Source organism: Anas platyrhynchos, chromosome 10, assembly GCF_047663525.1.
Source record: "Anas platyrhynchos isolate ZD024472 breed Pekin duck chromosome 10, IASCAAS_PekinDuck_T2T, whole genome shotgun sequence".
In the NCBI taxonomy this organism is placed as follows: domain Eukaryota; kingdom Metazoa; phylum Chordata; class Aves; order Anseriformes; family Anatidae; genus Anas; species Anas platyrhynchos.
In genome coordinates, this window is record NC_092596.1 from 13,437,574 (window position 1) to 13,452,360 (window position 14,787).

The 14,787-nt window shown below is 34.9% G+C and overlaps 1 long non-coding RNA gene across 7 annotated transcripts in view; it reads right to left on the reverse strand.

The window, feature by feature from the left end:
* Nucleotides 1-14,787, reverse strand: part of LOC110352364 (uncharacterized) — a 285,853-nt gene that overhangs the window by 228,114 nt on the left and 42,952 nt on the right. The gene's annotated exons all lie outside the window — the stretch shown is intronic.

Genomic DNA, 14,787 nt, shown 5'->3' on the forward strand with positions numbered 1-14,787 from the left:
ATTCGGATTCTATGACTCAAAAAGGAGTTCACTGAGTTTGTGCAAAACAGAAATGCTAATAACAAAAGTTAAGTCTTTGAGGAAAATCACAAAATACACTATCTTGTAAATAAGACTTCTTTAGACAGGCTTCTCTATTCCCATCGCTTTCTAGTAAGAGTCCAGCAACACAAAATTCACAGTAGAGGTTGTTTAATCATCAGCACTCATGGTTCTAAAGAATGTCATGCGTGATATTAACAAAATTTCTTCTTGTATATTCTCCTAAAGCTCACATTTCTGTTCACTGTATGCATTATGATATCATTATGGTAAAACAAAGACCAATAATAACCTACCATTTCTTTCAGTTAATAATGATTTCTAACCTTTAAAATAAAGAGCCTTATCTCATCAAGCCATGCTACAAACCCAGCAAATTCTGGTTCCTGCTATGCCATATGACACTGTATAATAGCAAAGTTAAGTACTGAGACTGATCTTCTACAAGGAGTGCCTGGAGCTGGCAGTAGTTCAGCACTCAGACCACAGTCCAATTTACAGTTTTGGCAACAGTTTCCAGGACACTCTCCAAATCCTTGCTACTGTCTCTTAGACAAAGTACCTCTTAGCAAAGAGTCAGTGAACCTGGATACTGGATACTTCACTTTCAGAACAAAAACAAGTCACAAAACACTTTCAGTGCAGTACTAATGGTCATTAAAAAAGAGCTTCTTCAAGGGAATGTTTTCACAAACTTCAGTAACCGCACTAAAGATGTCACTCCATCGCATAATCCCTTTTGACCAACAGCATAGTGAGCAATTGCTGTCAGTTAGCAGCCACTTAAACGCTCAGTATGGCATATAGCAACCTTTAGGAAACTTGCAATCAGTTATTTGCTGACACCTCCAGAAATATGTGGGATATTGCCCTTGTCATTAAATCATCTAAAGCTTTTTTTGCTATGGTGTACAAATTTCTTGCTGTCAGGACTGTCTTCAAACAAGTTGTTAAAACTACTCAGCAATAACCTTGTTGATAAAGTCACTATCCAAAAGCAAGTTCTTAAGTTTTATAAAGCCTTGTGGGAAATGGAATCATCCATCTCTTGGCTTCAGCCTGTGAACCACTTGTAAGCCTAACAAAATAGCACAATCTGATGTGCTATGTGATGTGATGGTGGGGGTGCATTAAGCATAAATCAATCTAATTCTTCAAACAGGTCTAAATGTTTTGGTCCTACATGCTATTCAGGAGTATAAAAGAACCAGCCCAGGCCCGTTCATTTTTTGATTATCTCATATTTTTCTCCATGTCAGGTTAGTATTCCCCCAGTCTACTGGCATAGCAAAGAGTGATCCCTAAACTAATCCCTAAACTAATTCCTCCAGATATACTTGAGCTAAAAATGGAGCAACCAAACAATTTAAAATCACCTGTATCATTTTCACAGAATTAGATCAAGATGTCAATTGTGCACTTATTTCTGCCTTCCAAGCTGAAAGCAGGAATAACGACAAACAGCAATGGGCACTGAAGATTATGACATGTTCCAGACAGCATGCAGCTCACAGGAAATCACCCAGTGATATCCCGACCTGTTGTCTCTGTGAAAGTCAGGGAAATCCAGTCCATAAAACTGGAAAGTGCCATGGGATTACTTGCGCAACAATCACAGAGGATGAAGCCATGAAGTGCCCTGGGCACATGGTTTTTGTCACTTTGTCATTATCCCTTGTCACATGTTGCCAAACTGTTTGCTCTGAAGTTATGAAATTCTGTGGGGTTTTGTTAACTAGATGGAGAAATTGATTTTAAAGCAATGAAAAGTCCTTTAAACACTCTTTTCATGTGACATATATTCTGCTGTAAGCTACAGTATACAAACATTCCTCTTAATTTATAAGCATAGCCCACCTCTATTAATTTAAAAAGACCACCGAGGTATTGGTCTGATGCTAACTTTAGAGGGACTCCTTATTCTTTGCATTTCTGTCCCTAGTGGAAGCTATGAGCTAAGAACCCAGAAGTCCTAGAGCTTCCTTCATAACTCTGGGCTTAGGTATCTCACTGCATACAGGTGAAAAGACAGTTGAACATTTCCAGTTCTCTTGTCCTTTCAGGTTTTTTTAATCACTTCTAGAGGTCAATGCCACTTTGTTTTATATCTATTTTTACCCATGGCACCATAAACCTGTTCTTTTTTGGACCCATTAAACAATAATAATTCAAGATACCAACATCACAAAAAATAAACCAACATCACAAAAAATAAAGGTCTTATGTTAGAAGATTTTGGTCAAAGATGAGGTGAAATAAATATTTTGTCAAAATTTGAACTACCTTCTTTTTAAAGGATTGATTTATTTTAAAACAAAATTTATTTTAATACATCTCTGGAGAAACCAAAAGAGGATGGAGGAAAGTAAAATGCAGGCAACAGATGCACATGATGAGACGAGAAAACCTATGACGAAATGAGTGGGAAAGTAAACCAAGGTTAAGGACATCTTAAAGACAAAATTCTGTTGATTATATGCCTCATTACAGTACAAAGAGAAACAAATTGTAACTGGTAGATTTGAAATGAAGGATGATTAGCATAGCAAATTGAAAATGCAAATAAAACAGTAGTTTCATAACTGCAAGATATAGGACTATAACCTTTCGAGAGTAAGGCATAGCATTTGCAATGATTTACAGACTTGGAAAAAAGAATAGATGTAATTATTCTCTCTTACTTTTTTGGCTATCACCTAAAGAAAAGTGAAAAGAAAAGCAGGTTGACAGGAATTTTAACAATGATTATAGATTAAGTTACATAATGCTGTTGTGCATTTACTTCATTTACACTAGGAAACAAATACAAAAAATCTGTTTCTCCAAGGCTTTTGTGTATTCTGATGGGCTTCTCACTTACTTTAAAGTTAGTTAGATAATTAGATAAATTTTGAATGCTGACATCCATTGGCCTTAATGCTTTTCTTGTAAATTAGAGGCTTGACATTTGCATTTCCATGCCCAAGTAACAAAGTGAGTTTGACAGACAGAATTATGACTATAGAAGCTGAATTTAAGGTTCTGTACCTACCAGAAGTGTGTCTCACTGAACAAAGTTGTAATATTGGTAATATGAACATAGTTATTATAGGATTCACACTTAGCAGTGAGAAGCTCTTTCAAGTCATCTTGTCTGCAGGTACCAGAAGATATCTTTTAAATGTATGTTAATGGGTCAGAATGCATACATACTAAAAGAAAATTAGAGGGGAAAAAAATATGGAACACTAAATCATCACAATACATGAATATTTATTTACTTATTTATAACTAATAAAGACCCCCAGAAAAGCTGAAGCCTTCTCCAAGCAAGAAAAAAATTCTAGCAAGTTGAATGAAAAATCCTAGTAAAACAAACCAGCAGCTTAGAGGAGGAGTGAAAACTAAACATAAAACTTTATGTATATATATATTATATACATGTATATATCTATATGTGGTGTGTATATATGTATGTGTGTGTATATATATATATATATATATATATATGTGTGTGTGTGGGTGTGTGGGTGTGTGGGGGTGTGTGTGTGTGTGTGTATGAGACCAGGAAACGTAACAGGGACTATAGAGTCATCTGATGATCAGAGGATTAGATAACTGTCCTTGATAGACAAGGTCTATTCAACAATGCAGTATCTGGGAAGGTACTCATACTTAGAAAGTAATTTCAAGGTAATACACTGAATAATTTCAAGGTAAAACACTGAAGGATTTACCTCAAATGGGAATATTAATATGGAGAGTTTACAGAATTTACAGAAGAGATGAAAAGTAACAAAATGCCATAACCACACAGCAGTTACCCAGTGATCCAAAGTAACTTACAAAAAATTTAAAAAACTACACTATATAACCTCTCGCTTAAATCTTGCCTTTGCTACCAGAGCTGATAGCTAACAATGCCATATTTAAGAAACATCAGAGGGTCAAGTAAATATGAAGCTTAAAAAAAAAAAAAAAAAAAAAAAACTCTTCCAAACATATCTAAGCCTTCAAGCACTTAAATGTTCTGTTGTAGAATGCCAAAGATGCTAAATGTTCACACAACTTCAGCAATTGATAAAATTCATAGAAGGTAAATCCATAGTTTTGAATCATACCATTTTCACTGTTTCCAGCTCAGTAAGTTCTGAGGCACCCATAGGTCTTAAAAACAACAAACTATCTTAAACTAACTTTTAGCATTGACCATGTCCAAGATAATCCTGGGCTATATGAACATTCTGACTTACCACAGGTTAGCCTTATCTTACTTATGTTTGGATTTTCTTTAAATAGAAACCATATTGGAACTGGAAAAATCTATAGAAGTTTTTTAAACAACCTTTTCTTTTTTTTTTTTTTTTTACCCCAAATTCCCTGTTGAGGTCACTAATGCATTTTACACATGCACAGAAAAGATCTGGAAAGATTCAGAGGTCTCTAATGTATTCCTTTGATGAAAATTTCCACATATTTTCCTGTTAAATCAAATTTATTCTTTAATAAAACATCTAAATAGTATATCTGCATAAGAGTCTTATTTTTCTATTTTTCTTTAACAGTGCGAACTTAAAAGATGAAAATGCTACACCAAAATTTCCATTTTGATTTCTTTGGTGGGTCTGCAACTGTTTCAGTCAATTATTACCTCTGCTACTCTATTGCATTAGATTTTTTCTTATCTTTTACATAAATGTACACAATGGGAAAACTGTTCTGTACCCTGTGTTTCTGTCAGTTAGAGGTGAAAAGAATTAGATTTCAAAACAAAAAGCTATAGTCAGAAATAAAAGTGGTCAGATGTAGCAAACATGTAGTCACAAGAACAAATCATTCTCCTGTCATTATAATCCCAATTGTCCTCTTTTGACTTGGAACATGAAGAAACAAACATCTGAGGCAGAAAAACTCAGGGATTTCTTAAAACTTCAGATGCACAGTTTCTGTTAATTTAAATAAAAATGTGTAAACTCTCTTGGCAGCATAGCAAGTTTCGATAACTCTGCAATGCTAGTTTAATTGAGATTATAGGAGTGGTATTATACGCATATGTAACGCCTGGCTGTTTTCTGTATATGCACACACCCATATGCTATTATTTATCGTTGCAATTGGCAATTTTGCTTAACTGCAAATCGCTTAAGATTGCTATAATAAGAACAAAAATGTGGAGTCTCAAAATTATCCAGTATGATTTAATATGTTGTGCAGAACAGTTAACAAACAATATTTGTATTCTGAAACAAGTTCTTTAGTGCTACTGCAGATCCTGCATTCCCATTTCAATAACTTCACAAAACTGAAAATATTACATTGAGGAAAAACAAACAACTTTTGAACAATTGCACTGTCTGGTCTACCACAAAACAACCCTGGTTTTTACTATGTCCCTACTACCACTCCCACAGAGAAAGGAAAGCAAGGATTAAGAGCTTTGTACTGGTGCAATACCATCTTTGTATCACAATATTTTTATTAACTTGTGCTTTATTAATATTTGAAGAAATAGCTGAAAAAATCTTTAAGTCATACAAAGTTCCAAGCAAATATGACACGAAGCTGCCATTAGGTCATTTTAATGTCTTATTCCTGTTTCCTTTAAGTGAAATTACCTTCATATTTTTCTGACTAATCCATATATATCCCCAGGGAAATTCTGTACGTAGCATAGGCGAAATAGATTTATTGTGAAAAGTATGTTAAAGTCAGATTAATCAGAAGTCGATCCTTGAAGAGTAGTTGAGCTTTTGTTTTAACTCATAAGCTCCGGGAAAAATCATCATAGCCCACAAGATGATAAAAAAAGAGTAAAGTGAGCAACTTAAGGGGGAATAGACAGATGTACAGCTGAAAAAATAGTAAAAACTCCTTCAATTAAATCAATAAGAGAAATCCCCCATCCCAACAGAATGGAAGACAATAAAACTGCTTTAGGGGTCAGGAGTTAATCTAGAAAATCTACCATCTAATCAATGGGAAACTGCTGACTGAGAAACAAATGCTGTTTTGAGCTGCTAAAAAAATTGTATTTCTGCATTCATTTGCCAAACCATTGAAAAGATCATATTTTCAGGGGAAGGCACAGAGGAATGGGCAAGAAGTAAACACTCCATTTTCATACCAAAGCTTCCAAGCATTGTGTAGACAGAACCCATACTACATAGAGAAAAATAAGTTCATGTTTTTGATAGGAACCACCAAGTAGTGCATGCTTTAGCATTTCAGAGACAATTTGCTAGTACCTGTGAAGAGAGAAATAGCATGCAGATAAAAGATGCAACTGAAATTTCATTAGCAGAGGGAATGCATTTTTCAAGTGCAAGCAGCAAAATGAATTTGCTTACATGGATGCCAAACTAGGCTAGTGCTGGCCAGATGCATAACTGTGTTAACATTAGCAGTTTATCCAAGCTGAGAAACCTTGCTGGAAGCTTCGGTGGACAAGAGCCAGAATAGCTAACAAGTGGGAAGACATTTCCAGGGAAACAAAAGACGACAAAGGAAGAATTTGGGTATACAAAGCACCACAGGAAGGCCAGCAGCTATTCTATTACACCCCTGCTCTTTTCTGTGTATTTAGCTTTAACCATTTTTGCTGATACGTAAATATTTTAACTGATATATTGGACCAGTATGGGTAGAACAATAACATTATTTTCCATGTGACATTTTCCTGTTTTGAACCATTCCATTTGCCAGGAATTCTGGAGTTGGAAGTATGTCCACCTGGGTTAACAGATGTATGACACTATAAACTGTTGTGAGATTATTCTCTCTACCACCAACTTTCCATTTCCACAGGCTCTTTCCTTACAATATAAATTCCCTGGCTGATTCTTTCAGATGTAGCACAAAATGTCAAATCAAACTTACCTCTTGTGGATTTTCATTTATCACACAAAAATACACATTGATCAGACAGTGATAGCCCCTGGGGACTACAAATGTGCCTGTGTTGTTCAGACGTTCTGTAACAAACATGAGAAGTAGGCGCTACAACTGATGGCGGCTGTCCACTACGTGCTATTTCCCACACGTAAAGAAACATTAAAAAAGTAAAGACAGATCACACTGTGGATGCTATTCAAACTATGGTAATATTCCCACATATTTCAGTAGGGGCAGAATGAAGTGTAGTCTTTTTGTCATATCAAAATTAAATTAGTGACATTTCTTTATAACGTTCTACTCTAGACAGAAAGTTATTGCCATAGAAATCACGAGTAAATTGACTAATTTTGTTGGAAGCAAAGTACAACATCAGAAACTATTTACTTTTTTATTTATTCAACTATTTTACCTCAGATGCATGCAGCAAATAGAAAGCGTATTTTAGGGAAGGAGAAAAGCAAACTGGATATTTGCTTTACATTTTGCTAAAAATTTGTATTGTGTGTCTACATTAAAATTGTAACAATCAAAACCACTTTATTTTAGAGACCATCTGGCACTGTTATTGTTTTTAGGGAAGTCTTCACTCATCTTAATGAATGGTTTAGATTTATCAATTATGATATCAAAGATAGGTTATCCTTTATAAATGAACTTATAACTGAAGGCAATGATGGGCAATCTTTATAAGAATCAAACATAACTTGAGAATATATAGAAAATGTTTTGCAACATATTTGCATTTCAAAAAGGATTATGAAATATACATTTCTGTGCTATTTACTTTTTATCTGATAACTCTGTTCTTTTTAATTTAGAGAAACACTGGATCAAACAAAAGTCAATTATAGTCATGCAATCTTATCAAGCAAAAGCAGGTCTGAATAAGGTTTGTATCCTGTAATCAGTGAGTCATAAAAATAGGGAAACTATTTATTGTTTTACATGTTACCTTATTTTAATTATGATAGCAGACGTGACATCTCTTTAAGCCAATTATGCCATAAAACTGAAAATAAAGAACTGTTTCACTTCAAATAAAACCATTAGTGGATTGTTTGCAGTTAAGTTAGCCTGTATATTTTATGCTTAGCAAAACTTATCCGTGCAGCAATTTTTTCTCCAGACTGCAGTAAATAAATGTGAACATCCACCTCAGCCTAGGCACAACCTCACTCAACCACTCAACTTCAGCACTGGCAGACTTGCTATGGGGGCAACAGGCATCCTACAGAAAGACTGCAGTACATGTATTCCATGAGACTCTGATATGCTTGAGGAAAACCACAAAACCATGAGCAATAAGGGATATGTTTAGATGAACTAAACTCTAAGTAATTATTTCTCATTATTGATAAGTCTTAATAGTAAAAAGTTAACCCACTACACCAGGAAGTTGAGCAAGTCTCAGTAAAACATTACTCAGTATCAATTCAAGTATACAATTCAACCCTGTAAATGCAATAGCGTTTTTCCCAACCGTCACAGTTCACAAAAGTAACAGCCTCACTCCATGAATAGTGAGTATTTCATAATTATTATTTCATATGTAAAGGAAGAAATCAATAAATCAAGTTAAGAAATAATTTTAAAATTCAACAAAAAAATATCTGCAATGAGTGAGGTAAATTTAGTCAAGAATCTTTCCCAAATTCACTTGGTGGAAGCAGAATAGAATTGGCTTCCATTTTCTTTAACATGTAGCATCAGAAGACTCAGCCTGCTTTCACTCTATGATAATAAACCTGCACTAACAGGTTTCTGTTATGATTTAGGATCAGTATTTCATAGCTCATGTAAGCAAACCATTGTAATGTTTTCTGACAATTATGTCAGCTAATATCCTGTCTTAGGGTAACATCGGGATACTTGTTTCCTTGATCATTATTGAAAGGTCACATTTAGGAGTTTTTCAACTTTCTTTTCTGGCAGAGACTTTCTCCTTTTTTAGTAAAAAAAAAAAAAAATTGTATTACATAATTATAAACTATATTTGTTTTCGACAAATCCTATAGCAAAACTCTCTATGCATCCAATCAAAGGAAAACTCTGGGGAATTCTATTAGTAAGTTATATTGTCAATAATTAAAAGTAGTATTAAAAGTAGTTAATGCAAATAAAATCAAGTAATTCCATTAGTTTTTCTGGAAGCTTTTTGCAAAAATGAACTTGAAAATATAACTCCTACTTCCATAGTTATTCCACAACTTATTCTATTGGCAAGTAAAACACGTGTGGGGGAGTGAAATAAAATTATGGTAGTCTCCATGTAAAGAGATAACATCATTAATCAGAACATCTTTGAAAGAGGTGGAGGAAAATCACTGTAACAACCAACCATGAATAAGCAGAAAACAACCTACACACAAACCACTGTATTCAAATTCAAGTGTATTTTAGCCTCGTGGCTCTGAAATAAGCAAATTTTATCAAATAAAAGGCAAACACTTTTTACTCATTTATGTCTCTGTGCATGAGTACAGATATACTAGAGAACACAACAATTCTAAAGTCAATAGACACCACTAGAAGCATCCATTACTAAATCTTTACCTAATGTTCATGAGCATCTGTTCAGAGAAGTCCAAATATATCTCTGACTATGGTCTATTATGTTTGATGGAGATTATCCATTTTCTGTATGTTTTACAACTTCTTTCTCCAGAACAACATAATATAGACAGAGCCTTTCCTTAACTGATTTCATGAGCAAAACTACACATTTACCATTTTTTCATAAAATCTGCAGAAATGATCATGTTAAGGGGAAATTACACCAAATATTATTACGCTTACACTAAGGATTTAACAACTAAGCACTAAAGCAGCAACTTCAAGATAAGGGCTAAATCATCAAACAGAATGAGAACATAAAATGATCTATGAGTACCCACTTGTCCTTTCACCAAAATAGGTACTTAGACATGTAATTAAAAATCACAGGAACTTACAGTACCAAATTCAGAAAAAATATCCCTAAGTATTTCCTGAATCAGGACACCTTGAGAAGTGATTTATCAGACTTCCAGTAGAGTGATCAGAATGCATGCTCAAATCCAGACAGACACTTATCAAAGTAAGAGTTAATCAAAGGAGAAAACCATGACAAGAAGGGACATTTCAGACCTTTGAGATAAATGCAAGACTACTGACAGGCCCATAATTAAAAACAGAGTCAGCAGTGAAAAAAAATATTTCTATAACAATAGACAGATTACTGATGATTTGGAAGAAAGTGGTTTGTGACCCCAAAACAGCATACCTGCAATTTTTGATCAGAGGTGAGAGCCAGGGACATTTATACAGAAACATAGCATACTCAAGATTCAAAAAGAATTCAAAAAGATAATGTTTTATTTACAGCTCAGTAATATATCAAGGAAACCAGCATCTGCAATAGCAAACATGCAGCTAAAGTGACTGAAACGATTTGTCAGCCACATGCTATGCATGGCTGTACAGTATTTGCTGGGTGGCCCTTAACAGGCTCTGTGGCCCTGAAATAATCTGTTGGTACTTCTGTGCACACAAAGCACAGTTCTGCCTTAAGTGGTACAGCTGAGGAATTACTAAGTGAGCATAGGGAGAGCATTTTAATACTGGCGCGCTAACCTCTACAGGTAGGAATCAGCCCGCACTACCCAGAGACACTCAGAGTAGCCGAAGCAGGTGGTACCAACAGTGTCACCAAAGGTTTCCCAGCCTGGAACACCTTCCATAGCAGGAGTGTGGATATACCAGGAGTGTGGAGATGCAGTTATCTTGCAAAGGACTAATTTATTTGCAGCAAACTGCCCTAGCCCCTTCACTTTGTATTGGAAGCTTGGTATTCACTAACACCATGTCACATCATGGTGCAATGAACACAGACTGTGTTATTAAAATACAGGTTCTCTTCTATGTTGTAAAACACATGGTACACAAGGTTCTTGAATGCATCCTATAAAGCAAAGTTACAAGTTTAATTCCTCAGTAAGTGAGTTTAAGACACCATAACAATTTGTTATACTCTAGGCTTGGAATGAAAGCTGGTGAAATATATTTTTTAAGCCTTTCCATTTAATCTTTTATTTTCCCTGATAACTGATTGATGAATTGCTACTCATTCTCTTTCCAGTTTTATGCAGATGTCTTTGACACAGCATATTAAGAACTGTTCATCATGGTTTATTCACATATTGGGGCAAACTTTGAAGCCAGGAGATTTTTATTCTAGTTTAAATCTGTATGGGTTACTCGATCCTGATGATTTTAACTTGCTGTGTATTATTTCAGTAAGACAGCTATTATACTATAAAAAAGATTCACATCTCATCCCTCTGACTATTCAAGTTTTAGTCATGCTTAAGTGTTGTAAATTCATGCATATTATTTCACGCAGTCAGAATACCCAAGCAAATAGAAGCCACACAGAAGAAAATGAAGTTGCAAACACTGAATCTTCTTAATTTAAAATAAAAAATGGATTTGGTGATCTAATGAGCTAACAAGATTGTGATGAGTTGGTTGAAATTAGATTTCTGAACATTGCAGCTAGAAGCCTTGTAACTGCCATTCTGTTACCAAAAGAAAAACATGGAAGCTGGTCATAGGGAACTGAATACTAGCTTATTAAAATAAAACTTTAAAATTGCACTCGTGTTAGAGATACTACAAGCAGGCTTGTCTGATCATCATAAGCAATGACAGCTACAGCTGCTTTATGGACATTTGCTAGTACAGCTGAATTAACCACTGGATCTTCATGATGGAGGTAATACATCACAGATTCAATATATCACAGATTCTGTTTGCAAGGTTACACTGCCTGGCACTTTGTTCTTATCTTAAGGTTACAATTCACAAGGAAGAGCACATGGGCTCTTTATTCCTTGCAAACTATTAGTTCAGTGCTGTAAAGCAATTCAAGGAGAATGCATACAAAGTAATTTGGTTGTCTGATATAAAGAAACTGAAGCTCTTAAAGATTATGAGAATTACATTAGCTTCAGCTTTATAATTTTTAACTACTGTTTTTTTAATTTTATTACTGCACGTTTTAATAAGCAGCTGTTCAGATCTCTGAACTGAGAGAAAAGAAGAAATCCTCACTTGCATTTATCGCAGGAGTATTCAAATTATTTTCAAAGAAAAGCAAACATTTGTAGCAGAGTCACAGAGACAGTGAGTTACTAGATTGCTTAGCATGACAACACATTATTATAAACCTGCTTCAAATCTCCTGATTTATTAAGTATAGAAGTACCAACCTATATGAGAAACACATTGATATAAATACACAATGTACACATTTAAGCTACTTCATATATGAGAGATTTCATTCAGAAAAATAGGTTTGGATTTAAAATCCAAATCCAAACAAAATTACTTGGGGGACAAACTCAAATAATAAAGAGAAAAAACAGGAAAAAATATAGAGTGTACCATTAGGTGATTGCTTTTATTTTGTTTTTATTTCACGGGAATATGCTGTATACAAAAGATGACAGAACACTGGCAACAATGAAAGCACCACATTTATCAACAGAGACAACACATCTCAGAGGATATAACCAAGAAAGTATTCCTACAGAAGTGTTACTCATAAACTAACTTTAAATGGAATGGATCAAAGCCAGGAATTCATTCGTTTTACATGTCCATTCAGTCTCTTTGCTAAGACCACCAATTTCATACCTGAATTAATTCTTCACTCTGTAACATTATTTCTATCTCACATTTAAGAGTGGATTAATTCGACAGTTACAATGACAGGTGCCTTAAAGTCAGTTTAGAATGAAACAGAATATGCTTCAATGTAGGACAAAAAACTCCTCAGGCAGAAATCCAATAATGAAGAAACAATAGCATCCATATCTCTTCTGACCTGGAACTCTGTGACTTAAAAGGTTATACTTTTATAGTGGTATACCTTTATAATGTATTGTAAATTTATAACATATAATTTATTATAAAGGTACAATTTACAACAACCTTGCCACCATAATGGTAAGAAAAAATAATTTCTCATGTTAACTTACAGGAAGCACAAGACTGAAATTCCATAATGCCAATGTAAATGAAGACTCCAGCATTAACTGCCCAGGGGTATGAATTTTATCAGACCCCCATAATATTCTGCTGGTCTTTGCATTTTAAAAAGGCTGTCCAAATACTACCTAGCAAACATTGAGTATGTTCCCAGTAGTGTAATTAGTTCAGCTGCAGAGAAGGGAAACAAGGGCAGGAGCCTGCCACTCAGCTCGGAGAGAACTGCAGCAGCAGAGACAGAAACACAGAGTGCTTCATGTTTGCTACACACACAGCTTACCAGACTTTTTTCAGTCTACCCCAGAACGGCTTCTCCTAAGAACTTTGTAAATGGGATTATTTTCTCATGCTAGTACGCCTGTATCCAGTTATTTCTTTCTTTGTTGATCCCACTAAGCCTCTGTTTAGGATTTCAAAGCTGTTTTCCAAGCAGTTCTTGCAGATGCCTCCTTAATTCTTCCTTTCCAACTCCCTGCCACATACATTAGCTTTCTAGGTGGGTTTTGTTAGTTTTCTCTGAAATCCACAAAGAAAGTTGAGAAAATACAGAAAGCTGTATCAACGTGCAGCTCTACTTCTGTGAAGAAAGTAAACCCTTTCTAAAAAAATGCACCAAGACATCTAAGTGTTCCTTGAAAAGAAAGTGGGTACAAGAGGCATCTCATCAGAAGATAGCTGCTTCCAGCATCGCTTAGAGAAAGCTAACACGTTCCTTTTGCAGGTAAACACAGCCCATGCAACTGGAGATGCAGTATGTGCATTAACAACATCTGTTACTCCAGTAACATGCCTCTTATGTTTTTCTGAACAGTTTCCTTCATCCTAATAGATCTAAGTAGATAAATACAGCTTGTGTCACAAAATTATACTGCAGCACTAATCTTTATCACTGAGGTGAATAAAACTTTTTGTTTATTACCATACCATTTCAAAAACATATTTTAAAATACATAAGCACTGCCATTACAGATACTCAGTCACACCACGTGCATTATTCATGACATATGTGATAAGCCACTTGTCCTATAAGACTGTGTTGTGACTTTGGTAGTGACTTTCAAACTTGGAAGCAGAGTCATTAATGCTTACTGCAAAGCATGGCTATGGTTTCCTGCAAATGGGATACTAAGCACGCTTACCACAGCAACTTTTCTGAAAGCCTCTCACCTGTGAGGGAAACTAGCTTTTCCTGTAAAGGTTAATGTCTCCTGTGTGTGGACATGGGCTGGAGTACCAGAAAGGATGCTGCAGTGCACAGGCATCACATGCTGGGTTCTCAAACTTTTGAGCAGTGGGTACCAAATCTTCTACAGTATAGTCTGTATCTGAGAATGATGCTTGTTAATATGTATACTGGTGAAAACAGAGGTTCCAGCTGTGAGCCAGATCTAGAGTTTGCCAGACAACAAAGTACAAGAAAATGAATATGTAATTTCAATTGAATATGTAATTTCAATACTTCAGTTTTAAAAAGTCATAGTAAAAGCATACAGAGATGCAGAAAAATTTCAGCTTAAGTTCCTCTTGGAACTTTATCTATTTGAAGTGTTCCTGTAAATTATCACAAGTTTTCAGAGGGTTAATTGTTCCTATAAATGAGAGGAACAAAATAGAAAACGTGAAAGGTTTATATTTAGTTTTTTGTTTAAACACCTAATTTATGAATGTCTTCCATAAAGGGCTATCAGTGAAATCAGTGAAGTTTCTTTGATTATCTCAATGGGTTTTAAACAATGTTCTAGTAATAAAATATGTTGACAGTGTACACTTTTAAGCACTTTCTAGCTCAGATGATCTGTAGAGTACTTCTCCGCCACAAAGAATAAATCTCACAGAAAAGTG